General features: G+C 38.8%; 1 long non-coding RNA gene across 2 annotated transcripts in view; it reads left to right on the top strand.

Moving 5' to 3' along the window:
- Window positions 1-16,056, top strand: part of LOC132593637 (uncharacterized) — a 395,493-nt gene that overhangs the window by 55,953 nt on the left and 323,484 nt on the right. The gene's annotated exons all lie outside the window — the stretch shown is intronic.

Genomic DNA, 16,056 nt, shown 5'->3' on the forward strand with positions numbered 1-16,056 from the left:
GATCCCTGGTCGGGGAAGATCCCACATGCTTCAGAGCAAGTAGCCCCCGCTCACCACAACTAGAGAAAGACTGTGCAAAGCAACGAAGACCCAACACAGCCAAAAATAAATTTAAATAAATAAATAAATAAATAAATATAAAAACAGAATTTATTAAAAAAAAGACTGGGAATTTAGAGAAAGAGATTTGAAATTTCAGGCAGAGGCAATAACATTTCCAAGGATGCTTAATGAACTTTCATCAGTTGAGAACTTGGAGTACCTTTTGAGAACAAGTTATGGTATCTGGTATAGTTTGTTATAATTTGGCTATCTTAAGAATACGTCATAAGAGGAAGAATTCTGCAGATGGTTGTGATCAAGAAGTAAGCTCTCAAACTGGAGTTCAGTTTCCTGGTACAGAGATCTCATTGCTGGCTCTCCAGATATGTTTTTTATTACGTTTATTCAGCTTCCTATCTGATTTGCTCTTTCAGTTTAGAGGCTTTTTCCCATTCCTTCCCAGGTTTAATTTTGGTATTTATTTCCTGTTTTGGCTTTAATCTTCTCTCCTTCTGGAGTAGAAGTTTCTCAGGTGCAAAACAACTAACTGAGGCCTGAGTCCAGCACCCAGTGTACCAACATTGCACCCCTAAGGACAGCTCAATGAGAGTCAATTTAAAGTATGATCAGTGAAGCTGAGAAGGTAGGTATGTGTGATTTGGGGATGGATTGGGGGAAAGAGTATACTGGATTTTTCTGCAAATTTTAAAATATCTATTTATTTTAATGTTTTGAAATTGTATTCTTTAGAGAACCAGGGATCCTTAGAGATATCTCTGGGTTCACTACCTGGGAAATGGGGAAGTTGAGTGAGTGCAGTTTTACTGCCCTCTTTTCTATTGCCTTCTTCTTTCTCTCTTCCTGCATTCATTTATATGCCTTGAGATTTGCATAATATTTTGGTTTTATACACTGAAGGTCTACATAATATTTGATTTTAAAAAATTTAAAAGATCCCTGCTGGAGAAAGAGGTAAAATTATAACCGTCAGCAATGAAGATCCCTAAGTATTTTTGAAGGAAACAAATGGTTTAATTTGGGTTTTAGAAGATAATACTGGTGACAGGATAGAGGATACCCTGGAGGAGAAAGAAAAAACTAGATGTGGGGGGGGGAGGGGGAGGTTGTTGAAAGAGTCTGCGCAGGGAGGACACAGACCTGAACTAAGGCTTTAGAAGTTAGAATGGAGAGTAATGTGACACAGTCAAGAAGCACTTGAGAGGTAGTACAGATAGGACTTTGTAACAAATTGATTCGATTTAGGGCCAGCAATAGAAGGCTGTCATTTTTAGCTTTGGCTGTCATAACTGGGAAGTCCAACGGGTGGATTTGTCTTCAGGTGCAGCTATTTCAGATAATGGCCTTAGGTTCTTATCTTTCTTCATCTCTTGAATTTTCATCCTTCTAAGCTGGTTTCCTTCTTGAGAAGGCTTCCTACTATGCAGTGAGATGATCCCTAGAATATATAGGCTTACAAATTTATTATTTCAGTGGAAGAGTACAACTCTTTTGCCATCCAGAATCCATGTCAGTCCAAATAAGGGACTCTTATTGACCCTGCTTGGGTCATGTGCCCACCAGTACCAATTACTGAATCAGAAAGGTTTATATTTCCCGTTAACTTTGGATGTTTTTGAAGGGTGTTTACACTTTTACATTGCTAGTTACCTTAAGACACTGGTGGGTTGTAATGGCTCTATTTTATACTCCCCACTTTCCCTCATTTTCACATAGTCCCTGTAAGGATAGAGAATGATGTAACTAAGTGCCAATGGACAGCTCTTGAATTTAGGCAGTACTGAACATTTCTAAGTTTCAGAGGAAAATTAGAATCTATTCTCCTTTGGGCATTTCTACATGAGAGCTGAAGTGATGACCAGACCTGTATTGGGCTGTGGGTGAAGGGAGGGACAAGGTGGAACCCCACAAAGGGGTTGGCCTCATGGTTGCCTTCTTACTCCTTGCAGCCTTCAGTCTCACCAAAACAGGCTCTTATCTGGACAGATAGGAGACATGGAGTTTATACTAGTGGTTAAATCCTGGGAAGCCACAGACTAATGAGAACGGAGAGAAGAAAGGAAGGAAATCACAATAAGCAGGAGAGAAGGAAAGAACTTGTCCATACTTTTCTTCAAGAGGTTTTCCATATTTTAGGATATTATAGGTCAGGACTTTCACAGTGGGCTTTCACTCTTTTAATGCACTTTCCAAAAATGGGTGTGAGGTAGAAAGATGGGAGTGAGCAATGGTGGGCCCTGAGTATAGATACTAGATCACAGAAAAAGATTCAATAGAGACAAAGAAATACGCAAACAGCAAATAAAAATAAAGAAATGATTTTGTAGAATATTTTTAAAAATCCTTCAATTTATATCTGTGCTGGTCTTTTGAGACCATCTAGTCCAATGGATCCAAGTCCTGGCTGTCCTTTAGAGTCATCTATGGAACTTGATAAAGATACAGAAGCCTGGATCCTTTCTGGACCTACTGAATTGGAATTTTTGGAGTTGGGTATTAGACATTTGCCGTTTTACAAACACTGCTCAAGATATTCTGTGTCTCAGGCTGTTGGAATCTACCTTGCATGCAGCCCAGGCTCCCCTGAAACTGTACCAGCCTACAGGTTGAGTTGGGTTAAAACCACACATATCACTGTCTCTCATCCCTGCTTCTCCTATAAAACTTAAGTTTGCTGAAAGTTCCCTAAAATATTTTGGTGTCCCTAGCGGGAGTCTTATATGAGCTTATGAACAGGTCTGGGCAGATGCCATGTAATGTTCACTGAGCACTGATGCTCCAGCAATCACTACTACGGCTTCCTCAGAAGGACCCAGTTGTGCCCCAGTGCTCAAAATCTCCCTCTGGGCATCTTCCCTGGTGCCTTGGATCCTCAGAGCTTTGTGGATGGCCTATACTGGGCCATTGTGAGTCCTCTTCCAGGAGTTCTCTTTCTAGCCCATCTTTCACAAGACCTATAAAATAACTGTGGTTCTCATCAGCAGACCAAGGCACTTATCAAAGAAGAAACTGAGTATCAGAGAGCTTGTGGGACTGGCGCAGATGAGCCAGGGTGTAAGGAACACAGCTGAATCAGCACCAAGGGGCTCAGGTCCAGCTCTAAGCCCCATCCACAGCATGGTTGCTTAGATCTGTAATGAGCTTGTTTTGCTTCCATGTTATGTGTCTCTCTGGTCCAGGCTTGTTAAAAATTTGGAAACTTGGATAAAAGATGCAAAATATCAAGTGCTCGGATTATCAGAGTGAAAATTATGCATCTTCCAGAGAAAGAAATTATGCTTCATTCAAGTGTGAACTAAGTCTTATTTTAGCCCCAGAGATATTGCTCATTTTCCAGATGTCAGGGACAATTCAAGTTAGGACAAAGAAAGAATTAGGTTTATTCTAGATATGGATAAGGAGCACAAATGGGCAGCAGCAAGAGAGGAGAGGTTACTGCAGAGTTTAATGCTTGAAACTTGCTGATCACTTTCCAGGAGAAACCTGTCAGACCAGGGCCACACAGGCAGATAACATATTCACTTACCTTTGTTCTGAGAGCTAGTAGAAAAATCAAACGGAGTATACAGGACACAGCATGAAGTTTTGACCTCGTTCCAAGTCAAGGACACTGGAATTACATTACCTATTTTTTAAAGTTTACTCTGGATGTTATATGTCGAGCTGGGAGACCATAGTATTCATCGCTGTGAGAGCTCCCTGCCACCATGGACCTTTGGAACCCAGGGTGTTCATGTGTATATCTAGGTATTTGGGGTAGAGAGTCTATTTAATGAAAGCACTCACCCCAGCTCCTGGAAAGAACTGGACTCTAATAGTGTTGTAGCATTAAAGGATCAGCAGTTGGTGGCTTTGGTTTTTTAAATTTGATTTAATCCCTCACATAATGAGACAACACCATGCCAAAGGCATTGAGCTTCCACTGTCCCATCAGGCATGGTTGCAAGGGGTAGTCGAGGTGACCACCGTCAGCAACATACTCCCGAAGTGGTTTACTTAAATGATTGTGGCTAGGAAGAGAGGTTGGAGGACTGTGACATAATCACTCTACTCAGAACTCACATGGCTTCCTCCTTTCCTCCACCAGGCTCAGATTTATAAATATGCATCCTTTATCCATGAGGGCTGCTTTGACTTCTGAAGATCAGCAGAGACACTCATATACATTTCCTTTTATTTACTATGAACAAAATAGCATTCCCAGAGGAAATGGGACATGCAGTAACAGAGACCCTTTCGGGACAACTAGAATTGGGGCTACGTTTAGAGTAATGTAGCTAAAGCTCCAACCTCTTCTCCCTTCAATGAAAGAGGGAGCCACATTTGAATTTTTGCCATGTTATCTACTAGCTGATGATCTAAGAGATAGCAAGATGTAAAAATAGAAGTGAAGGGCTACATCTTTTGGAATAAAGAAACCCTAGAGAGAAAGCAAGTGATTTAAAGAGAACCAACACTGGAAAATCACAAAGGCACGCTGGGGCTAGAGATTTATGGATTTAGAACAAGAGAGCAATGAATATGTGAGTGGTTTTATGTTTTGAACTCTTCGAGATGCACATGTAATAAATTTCCAACCTCTTTTTGGTGTCATGCAAATCCAAGGGCTTCTTGACAGAGTGGACAAAAAAATGATAGGAAAGAAACAAAGAGAGCAAAAGAGGATAAGTGATGCTGGACACATTTTTATGCACAAGAGGATGACTTTTCCTGAGTAATGTTGATTACCAGATAGAGACGGCTTGATGTCATAATAACGTCACAGAGCCTCAGAAGCTAGTAACCATGGGACATCCTGATGATGGTGATTGAAATCTGGTAAGTTGTGTTTCACGTTGCCTTTTAGACACAACTTATCCCAGGCTACGTGGACATGTTAATGTTCACAAGGGACATGATTATTGGAATAGTTTGTGGACTGTCATGTGTGGAGAGAGTGGGCTGGCTTAACTCATATCTAAAAGCCCTGTCCAATGATTTTTACAATTAGGTATTATTATGGCAATATATTTTAAAAATATAGTATTTTCTCAATATTATAATTAATATATACAGCCCTCTCCAAGTGAAATCAGAGGAGTTTTTATGCAGAGACACTTTTATAGATCCTGTAAGTCACACCATCATATAGGTAGTAAATGTTTATATTTTTATAGAAATATTGATCGATATACTGCCATCATTTTTATATTCACAGTCCCTTCTTATTCCATCATCTTCCAAACAAATTTCTTACTTCTTTCCCTCGATGGTATGATTTTTGCTCCTTTGGCCATTTGAAAAGACTGTTTAATTTTTTTTCAGTGTTATCAAATAGATCAATACTCCTAGGTTGGTGACTGAAGTTTCTTTGTATTGTGCAGTCTTACACTTTTTGTGTGGTGAGGAATTTTAAAACACTTTTATTTTCTGAATGGGCTTTTTTCATGGGGATCACAGAGTAATAGGAATAAAGAAAGATGAATTAGAAAGCAAATGCGTATGCCCATTGGATGGAGGTGTGAGATGAAGAGCTCCAGGAACATCAGGAGGCTGGTTACGAGCCAGAGTGAGAGTCTCAGGTGGAGACCGCATTAGTCAAACAGCACAACCACTGCGCCACCAGGGAAGCCCAAGACCTTAATTCTTAAGATGTATATCTAAGAGATTACTATTATTGAGCTAACTTCTTAGAGTTGGAGCGCCTCAGTGCCTTTTGGCCTGTACAGAGTGAAGACTTTCTGCAGGGAGCAGACAGCAATGTTTCAGTCTTTGAGAGCCTCTGCTTGCCATCAGCTGCGAGTGCCCACACAATAAACCGAGCATCCTCCAGGTGGACCCTGGCTTTGAAATTTAGAGCTGTGTGCAGTAGTGAGAGAGCTAGGGATTTTTAAAAATCAGCAGTTTTGAAACAGGGAGAAAAACGTTCATAAAGATAACTCTATTAAAGACATCAAAATGTCTCTTGTTTAAGGTTGAAAAACTTACAGCATGCCAGAACACTATAATATTACAAATGACTGTCGGTAGTCATCCTTTTTCTTTTTTTGTCATGTTTATGCCTGGGGATAAAAATATTTGATCATTTTTCTTTTAATGGTCTTAAATAAATGGACAAGCTTTGAGAGCCACGATACATGCAGATGTAAAATTTAAAAAAGAGAGAGAGGTAAGTTTAGGGTCTAGAGATTTTTTTTCTTTTTTCCCATGCATACTACATCATCTAAGTCAATCTGGCAGAAAAGAGATTTATTGTTGAGGATGGAAGTCTGTCAAGAAGGTAATTATGCCCATGAATCCATCTTGGAGGAAGAAAGGCACAAAGGAGGAGAAGTTTCCAAAGGGAAGCCCCTCTTCAGGGTGCATACTTGTGAGTCAGGAGAGTTTTGGGGTCAGGTTTATCCAGTACACACTTAATTGGGCTGACAGAGATACCTTCTTCAGAGATAATCGGGTGTAAATCTTTGGGTGGTGGGAGAAGGATTATGGATCGTATTTGCTATTCTCCTTTCCTTTTCTGAGGTTCTTATCATCGATCACCTCCAATAACTAGATCATTGAGTCTCAGAATCTCCAGGTGATTCTGATGGATGGTCTTTGAACCATATTTTGAGGACACTGAAATCAAATCACATCATTTTGATCCCCCCCCACTTCCTCCTTAATCTCAGAGCAGCAGTTAGAATTTAATTTGCCCATCTAGGAAAACTCTATGCTCAGCAGAGTGGCTTCTGCTAGGTGACTTGGAGAGGTGTCACTTTCCTTCACAGAGGGAATGATTTGGGACTGTCACTAAGTCTGTTATTAGAGGTTGGAAACCGTGAGAATATTTGGGGAAGTTTCTGTAACCCCAAGAGTATAGGGATAGGTCCTTTCTTATTGGTCTGAGAGCTCAACCAAACCAAAGTAGAGACAAGGTCCTCTGTCCCTGTGGGGCACAGGAGAAAGGAGCTGAGGGAGCAAATGGCAGGGGGCCTAGAACCAGAGCTCAGAAAGGCCAATTGCAGCATAGTATCAATTATTATTGGGCTCTCATTAGAGCTGCACAGCTTTGGATAAGCCCAAGAGCTGTTTGAAAGAGACTGCTCTTCCATGTATTTCTAGATCTTACAATTTTTTTTTTTTTTTTTTTTGCGGTGCGCGGGCCTCTCACTGTTGTGGTCTCTCCCGTTGCGGAGCACAGGCTCCGGACGCGTAGCCTCAGTGGCCATGGTTCACGGGCCCAGCCGCTCTGCGGCATGTGGGATCTTCCCGGACCGGGGCACGAACCCATGTTCCCTGCATCGGCAGGCGGACTGTCAACCACTGCGCTACCAGGGAAGCCCCCAACCTATTGTCTTTAACGTGTCTCTTTCTGCCTATTTCATTTACGGTATGGTGGAAAAAGCATTTGGTACAGGTGCTGGATCTGGCTCTGCTAATTACCAGCTAAGAAGGAAAATTTATTTTCCTTCTTAACCTCAATTTCTTTGTTTGTAAAATGGACATAATAGTGCCAGCCTGACCTTTGTGTGATGTTACTCAAAAGAATTTTAGGTCCTACTGTATAGCACAGGGAACTCTGCTCAATGTTATGTGGCAGCGTGGATGGGAGGGGAGTCTGGGAGAGAATGGATACATGTATATGTATGGCTGAGTTGCTTTGCTGTGCCCCTGAAACTATCACAACATTTGTTAATTGGCTGTACTCCAATATAAAATAAAAAATTAAGAAAAGGGAATAAGGAGAAATAAAAGCTGGACAAGTGAATGAAATAGGACAGGGGCATGTTACTCACACACACACACACAAAAGAATCTTAGATCCATGTCAAATATGTGGGAATGATTTTGGACCAGTGAACTCTTGGTGCTCCTATGCATGTAATGGGATGGTCATTCAACAAAGAACACAGGTTTTCTGACACAAGTTCCCTGGACTCTATTAAACTTGCACTGGTAGATTGATATAAGGGTACATTAACACACACCAGGTGTGTGGGCTTTAGATTCAGACAATCCTGGTTCTTAGCACAATTGCCATATGGCCTTGAACAAATAATGTTACCACTGTGAGCCTCAGTTTCTTCACCTGTAAGAGGGTAATGTAGAATAATGATATCACTCCCCAAAGCTGTTAGGAAATTTTGGATAGAACAATGAACACCATGCTTGACACGTAGCATGTACCCCAAACTGTAGTTATTATACCAGTACTGCTATCACTAGGACAATTTCTGAACTAAAATTGTTACAAAAAAGACTTTGCATAGAACACTCAGGTGATGCCAATCTTTCAGGCAGTTCCTGATCCTTCTCTGCTTTAGTTTCTTCCCAGGCTCTGGGATTAAATATAGTCATCAAAGTCCAGATAAGATTTCCCCCAGGGGGCACTTTCTCTGCAGTGAGTCAGACTGAGCACAGGTGATTGTGGTGGCATTGGATGGAAGCCTGGATGAGTAAGCATGAATCTGATCACAGAATAACTTAGAAAGCCTGACCAACAGAGTTATAGCCTGTCTGAGCTCTGCCAGAACATGGCCCATCTCTTTTTCTTCAAACAATAGCTTATCATAAATGATAAAATTAAAGAACACCTCCAAAATCTGCCACTTTAATAAAGTGGCATGTGGTATCTGAACTGGCTAATGGTGGCAAGCCCTCTCATTTGGGGCAAGCTAATTTCTTCTGAGTATAAAAGACCATTCAAAATGAAAAGAACATCTTTTCCTACCTGGTTCATGCAGAAAATGGTACCACAATTAATCAAAGCAGTCAGATGATGACATTTTAAGTGCTAACCTGCTCAGAAAAGATTCCCAGGGAAGCCTCTGCAAAAAGAAATACAGGCGGCTATCAAAGCTTGTGTCTCGACTCCTTGTTGGAAACCACATCTTTCTACTCTCTTCAGACTGAATGTCTGGTTAAGCGTGAACAGGGAAGGGTGGAGTTGTTTACCTGCAGCTGACAGACCTGGGGAGAGGTAAAGTATTATTTATTTAAGAAACCTGGGACAAGACCTGGGATTGTAAGGCTTTATATGTCATCTCCGATGGGATGGAGATTTCTTGTTGGCCAGTTCTCCTGACGAATACAATTTTGGGAATCACTTAAAGAAATGGATTTTAGATCACTGAGAAACCGTTAGAAATTGTACCCAGTACACTCAGTATCTCCCTTAGATTTTTCTTTGCATTAAATCAAAAGAAAATTTCTTCTATAAATATATTATTACTCTTGAAACTACTATGCGGCTAGAATCTTAATTTAGTGATTTATAGTAATAGTACCAGTAACAATAAATAATTAATAAGATTTTATGTATCAGTGTTCATTGTTTTGTTAGTTCCCCACAAGCAGACCTCTAAGTTGGTGTTGTGTTTTTTTTTTTTTTTTTTTTTTTATGGTACGCGGGCCTCTCACTGCTGCGGCCTCTCCCGTTGCAGAGCACAGGCTCCGGACGCGCAGGCTCAGCGGCCATGGCTCACGGGCCCAGCCGCTCCGCGGCATGTGGGATCTTCCCAGACCGGGGCACGAACCCGTGTCCCCTGCATCGGCAGGCGGACTCTCAACCACTGCGCCACCATGGAAGCCCGGTGATGTGTTTTAATAGTGTGGTCTACAGACCTACTGCAATAGGTTCTGCAGATTGGGGATGGGACAGGGTAGTGCATGCATGTTTTAAATACAGATCATGGGTCTCTCTCAGAATCCACTGTGTTTGGACTGGGAAGCCACATTGTTAGCAACCTTTACAAATGATTGTTGTGCACCACTTGTGATGACAGAGTATTGCTGATGATTCTGTCCCTGGAAAGAGCTCATTTGGTATAGGTCCTGGCTTTTCTCCACCATTTTACTGACTGCAGCCAAGAGAGGTGGAGTAATATTTCTGATTGGTAAATTTGTAAAGAATAATCTGGGCTTGATTGGCTTAGCTCGATTATCTTATCTCTAGAGAGGTAACTGCCTGCTGAAAGGAGCCTCTTTACTCCTTCCTGCCATGTGGGCAGGTAACTACCCCACCTCGTTCGCTCCGGTTAGAGAAACAACTTTTTTTTGAAACAGACTCTTGTTTTTATTTTTGTTTTCTTTTTCAATGATAAAGTACAAGCTGACAATATGTGTGGTAAGCATGAAGAATGCTTGCTTTTGCTACTAAACCTTACTTTCCAACGAATATTAATTCGTTTATTCCCATGAAGGATGTGGCCATGTGCATCAACCTCCAGGCGACTCATTAAAACTCTCCTGCCAATCACTCTTTTCTTTGCCCACTTCCTTTTGGCCAGTCATTCATTCTTTCTTTCACTCAGCTACCAACATCTGTTACTTGCAACTTGATTGAAAGGTAATTTCATTCTGCCATAAATAAGTAGTTGTTTGCATTGTTTTCTACTCTTACTCAATCGTAAACTCCTTAAGGAAGAGGCAACATGTTAGTGTCTATTTTGTACAACTCTAGATTCTATCACGATGCTAAGCACAGAATGCATGCTAGATAAATGTTTGTTAAACTGAACTGCATTGAAATTATTTTTTAATTATGTAGGTAATACCTACTGTTGTAAAAAATAGGAAAATTTTGAAGTAGGTAAATGAAAAGAATTTGTAATACATTCACCAAAAGCCACCAGTTTTAATCTTTAAAAAAATATCTTTATTAACCTAACTTACAGTAAAAGAATATGCAATAACTTACATACAGTAAAAAGATTATGTGTAGAGTTCAATAAATTTATACAGTTTTGCAACAATCACTGCAATTCAGTTTTAGGACATATCCATCATCCCCAAAAGTTCCTTTCTACTTATTTGAATCATATTGCAATAAATACATTTAAGATACATAGCTGGCTATCAAATTCTGTGTAGAATTTTACACTTAAAGAACTAAAAATAAATAATTTCATTAAGATAATGACTATATTTTGGCTGGTAAAAAAATTCTAATATAAAGTATTTCCTCCATGGAATTAGGAACATTAGATGTAAACATTTGAATCTCTGTTTTACAACCTACTAATGATGTGCTCCAAATTACCATATGGATTCTAATTTTATTTCAATATAAACTATAATCTTGGAAACATATTTGTGTATTATTCTGAAGTAAAAACAATCTTTAATACTGATTACCATAGTCAGCATAACTGAATTTTGACTTATTACATATCATGTGATTGTTTTACAAACATTTTCCAACTTTTCCCCAAATAGCATGAGTGATTATTGTCACCTTTAAGTAATTACTTATGGTAATTAAGTCATGGTTTTTGTGCTTATATAAGCTTTTGTAAATTTGAAGGGTGATTTCAGAGAATGTGGCTGTGTATTGGGAATGGGGCTGGTATGTACAGTTTTGAGTAGTTTGTGTGATCCTTCTGGAGAGATGCTTGGGACTGAGCTCAGTCTGTGTTGATCAGCCAAGCTCTACATATAGGGCTGCATCTACCCAGGACCCTCCTCTAAATCAGGGAAAGGCATGCTCTCCTCACCAAGCCACGTATAGGGCACTTTTGCCTAGTTAGTTCGAAGCCTCCCTGTAGGCCAGCTGGGGCTTTGATTGGGGTCTTAGAACAACTGGAGTCTTTGCTTGCTCTTTAAATACTGCTTTCTGGAAGCAGCAACGCTCAACTGTGGAGACTAGCTTGTAGAGGAGGCCAGGCAAACAGAGCCGTCAGTTTGGGGAGGTTGGAAGGATTTAAACTCCGTAGTCAAAATTCTTCACAATTGACCTGTCCATCCTTATATCTCACTGCCATTCTTCTGGGTTCTTCCCTCCTGTCGCCCCACACCTACTGCCATCTTCATACTGAGTTTTCTCACTCTACTTCCATCATCTTCTCTTCTGTCCATACAAATACTCCTCATCCTTTAAGGTTTGGCTCATCATATTCTTATGATTGGAACTTTCTCTTATCACTCCAATTCTTAACTATCCCTTGTGTATTATTTTGCTAATTAATTATCCTGCCTTTCCCTTCTTTGAACACATAGGACTTTTTGTCACTATATGGTATGGTAGCTATGTGCTCATGCTGAGGTTGACTGGGTTTGAAACCTCGCTGTTACTTAAGCAACAGAGAGGTCTTCTAATATTTCTGAATCGCTCTGTGCCTCAGTTTTCTTGTGTGCAAAATAGAAATGATAATAATAATGCCTACCTCTTTGGGTTGTTATGAAGCTCAACCAGATGATACTGTTTTTGGAGAAGTTCCTAGCAAGTGGTTATTTTTATCTTTTACGTGAATTACTTTGTTTCGCCAAAAGTATTACAAACTCTTTGAGAGCAGCAATTGTATCTTATATTTTGTTGTTTTCTCAGAGGCAGAAACTAAATGAGTGTTGTTTCTCTTTCCAGACAAGGGAAAGTAAGTTCAGAAAGATTGACTCACTAGGGACATTAGTATACAGGTCTGCTTGTTCTCAGCTTTGTGCTCCTTCAACTTTTACTATTTTGTCTGACATCAATGATATTTTTCATAATACAATAGTAATGATATTGATTGACATATTAAAGATGTCTTCAAAGTGTGTTATGTGCAATATTTTAAGAAATTTGTGCAAACATGCCTTCTTTATGGTTATACATAAATGAGAGGTCATGCATTTCATATCATGACAGATATTTTTCTTCCCTTTTCCCCCAGGCATCCTCTCCCATCCCATGAAATACGTTTCAGTGCCATGTGTTCTTACTTTAAATAAGATACAGGAGGGAGTATTTAATCAAAACAATTCTAAGCGGCTACAAACATAACCTCAACTTCATTTCACCCATATTGTTAGAAGAGTTAATTGGACCTGCAGAGCCACCAGCTAAATACATTGGTTTATGCAAACAGTGAATCTAATTTCCTCCAAAATCATCCTTCTGCAGGAGCAGTTGAAGGAGAGAAGATTCTGGTTGGAAATTCAAAAGACCAATTTGGTGTCAATTATCTGCTCTTGCTAGATAAACTTGAAAAAAAGTCATTGCTCTACTTAAGTGAAAAAATATAATAAATATGTACACACACATAATTCTTTTCAAATTGGAAGAACAAAAACAAAAGAAATAATAAATTTTACCTTGCATTTGAGCTCAACCAATATTAACATGGATGGACTCCCTCCCCCTCTGCCTTTTCCCCCTGCTCCTTCATAAATATAGTCTTTAAGAGTTTAGAGAATTAATCCAGAAGTGAAAACATTTTTCTTTTTTCCTTTCTTTTTCTCCTTTGTAATTTTTGCCATATGGGAATACATGTCTCTCAGGAATAAAACAAAAACAAAGTCAAGTCATACTTACTTAGACTTCACTGATTTAGAATTTGTACAGTTCAGACTAGTTACCTGATCTACCTTTGGCAAGTCGGCAAACATTTTAAGACTCATTTTTGTTTTTTTTTTTAACACCATGAAGTCATGGTAAAAAGTAATATAAATGTTGCGTGAGAATGTGCTGCTAAACTGATAAGTATTGCACAAATGTGAGAAAAAATGTGGGAAATTAAATTTCAGAAACAATAATTTAGACAAGTATGAAAGGGGAAATTTGCCTTTCTCTTTAATAAAAGGCTGTTTTCAGCCAGTCTGGGAGCATTGTTCACAACCTAACAATAAATATGCTAATATACAATTTTCATCATGAGTTCACTAAATAAGGTGCTCTCTGTGGCATATTTTCCTTTAATATTTAGTTCATCAGATTCCAGTTATTGTGTCTTTCAAATATGCCTCATAATTTTTACTTCCCATAATGTCTAAATGATGGCATTTAGTTATGCAAATTCGTGAGCCCTGCTTGTCACTTTCGTCGCCTTAGTTAACAAGTTTCAGATTTTTGAATCTGGGAAGAATTATAAACTTCCATTGCCTTATAGACAGAATGTTCCTTTCTGTATATCTTCTGAACTTCCTTTTTATTTGGGGTTTCTTTAAGCAGAGAAAAACAAAGGTGGGGTAATTGTGTCCTCACTCCTAGCTCATTATTGGTATAGCATTTTATAGGGTACCGAGTACTACCACATATTTTACAAATGCTTGAGATCTTTCCTTTCCATATCATTTGGTGGCTTGAGAGTTTTTCTTGGTGTATTATCTAGTACATGTCTCAGGAAAGAAACTCACCCTGCCTCTCGTCTGATATGCCTGCTGTGGCGCTATCGGTGTGCTTTGTGTAAGTAATGCTAAATCCCATCTTCCCAAGGTCTGTACCCAATACTGAGCGCAGGAAAAAAATTGTTAATTTTTTTTGCTTAAGTACTTGTAGGATGACACTTTTTTGACTATACATTTTCAGGAGGCACATTCAATTCAATATAAATGATATAGGGCCTTCCCTTTTTTACGTAATTTTAATAGGTGTTACTGTTGTATTTGACTATCAGTTTGCTTTCCTTTGGGAAAAGGCATTTCTTTCCTTCTGAAAGGCTTTCTTTCCCCATACCCACAGCTGGCCACTTCATATATATGCCTTCTAAATAGTTATCTTTTTTTCATATGATCCTGCCCTCTGACCACATTTGATTTGCCCAGGAGTTGCAACATGGCTTTCTGACCCAGGCTGGACCAATAAGTCTCCTGCCCAGGAATTTGGACACGGAAACAGGAAGAATGTCAGACTTTGTAATTATTCAGGGTATCTTGGGATGCTTACCAAGATAACATACCTTTGAATCAAGTGTTTTGATTCTCAGGAAATGGTTTTTGATCACTTCTGTTCATGATAGCTTCTGTAATAACCCACATACGTGCGAACTCTTGTGAGGCATGGGGGTAAATGGGAAGGGGTAAAAATTGTTTACAGGGATAAAATAACACTGGGTAAGAAGGGAAAGTGGCTGGTTTACACTTTGCCTTGTGATTTGAACAGGAATTTCTAAAAGAGCATTTAATAAGTAGAGTACAAAAAGAAAACTAAACCAATGTTATTTATGAATATTGATGCAAAAGTACTAAATAAAATATTAGCAAACAGAATCTTATAGCACAGTAAGAAAATAACAAACCATGATCAGCAGAGATTTATTCAATGAATGCATGATTTGCTCAATATTAGAATTAGTATTAATAAAATACCCCTTATAAGTAGATCTAAGGAAAAAAAATCATGTGATTGTCTCCCTGAAAAAAACCTCCAATAGTACACAAAACCCTTTTCTGATTAAAAAACTTTAATGGATACTTTCTTAATGTGATAAAAAGTATATATATTTAGTACAAAAGCCAGCATCTTACTTAAGATCTAATAGATACTAGAGGAATTTCCACTAAGATAGGAACATGGCAAAGGTGTCTGTTATCTCTATTCATCATTGTTTTAGAAGTATTAACTAATTTAATTAAACATGAAAATTCAATTAGAAGCTTAAGAAATGGCCAAGAAAGAGGAAGAAAAATTAAAGAAGAGCTAAATAAATGGAGGAGCATACCATTTTCATGAACTAAAAGATGATATTGTTGATGTCAATTCTTCCCAAATTAACCTAATGAGTCAATGCAATCCCAATTAAAATCCCAGCAGTTGTTTGCTATAAGTCAGAACTGTTTCTAAAATTATATGGAAACAAACAGGACTTTGAATAGCTAAATAATTTTTACAAATAAGAAAACTAGAGAACCTAAACCATTTAATTTCTAGTCTTATTTTAAAGCTGTAGTAATCAAGAGAGTATGTTATTGGCTTAGGTATAAACATATATAGATCCATGGAATTGAATTGGGAGTCTGGAAGTAGACCCTCCCATGTATGGCAATTTTGTTTTTTACAAAGTTGTCCAGGTAATTTATTTTGTCTTTATTTTATTGTGGTAAGATCGCTTAACATGAAATCTATCCTCTTAAATGTTAAGTGTATAATACATTACTGTTGACTATATGTACAGTGTTGTACAGCAGATCTCTAAAGCTTATTCATCTTACTCAACTGAAACTTTATGTTTAGTGGTTAATAACTCTCATGCCCACCTCCCCCTAGGCCCTGGTAAGCACCTTTTCATTCTCCTGGTAACTATGATTCCAGTTTCCTGGTAACCACCATTCCAGTCTTCA

The sequence above is a fragment of the Globicephala melas genome, chromosome 16 (assembly GCF_963455315.2).
Source record: "Globicephala melas chromosome 16, mGloMel1.2, whole genome shotgun sequence".
Taxonomy (NCBI): Eukaryota; Metazoa; Chordata; class Mammalia; order Artiodactyla; family Delphinidae; genus Globicephala; species Globicephala melas.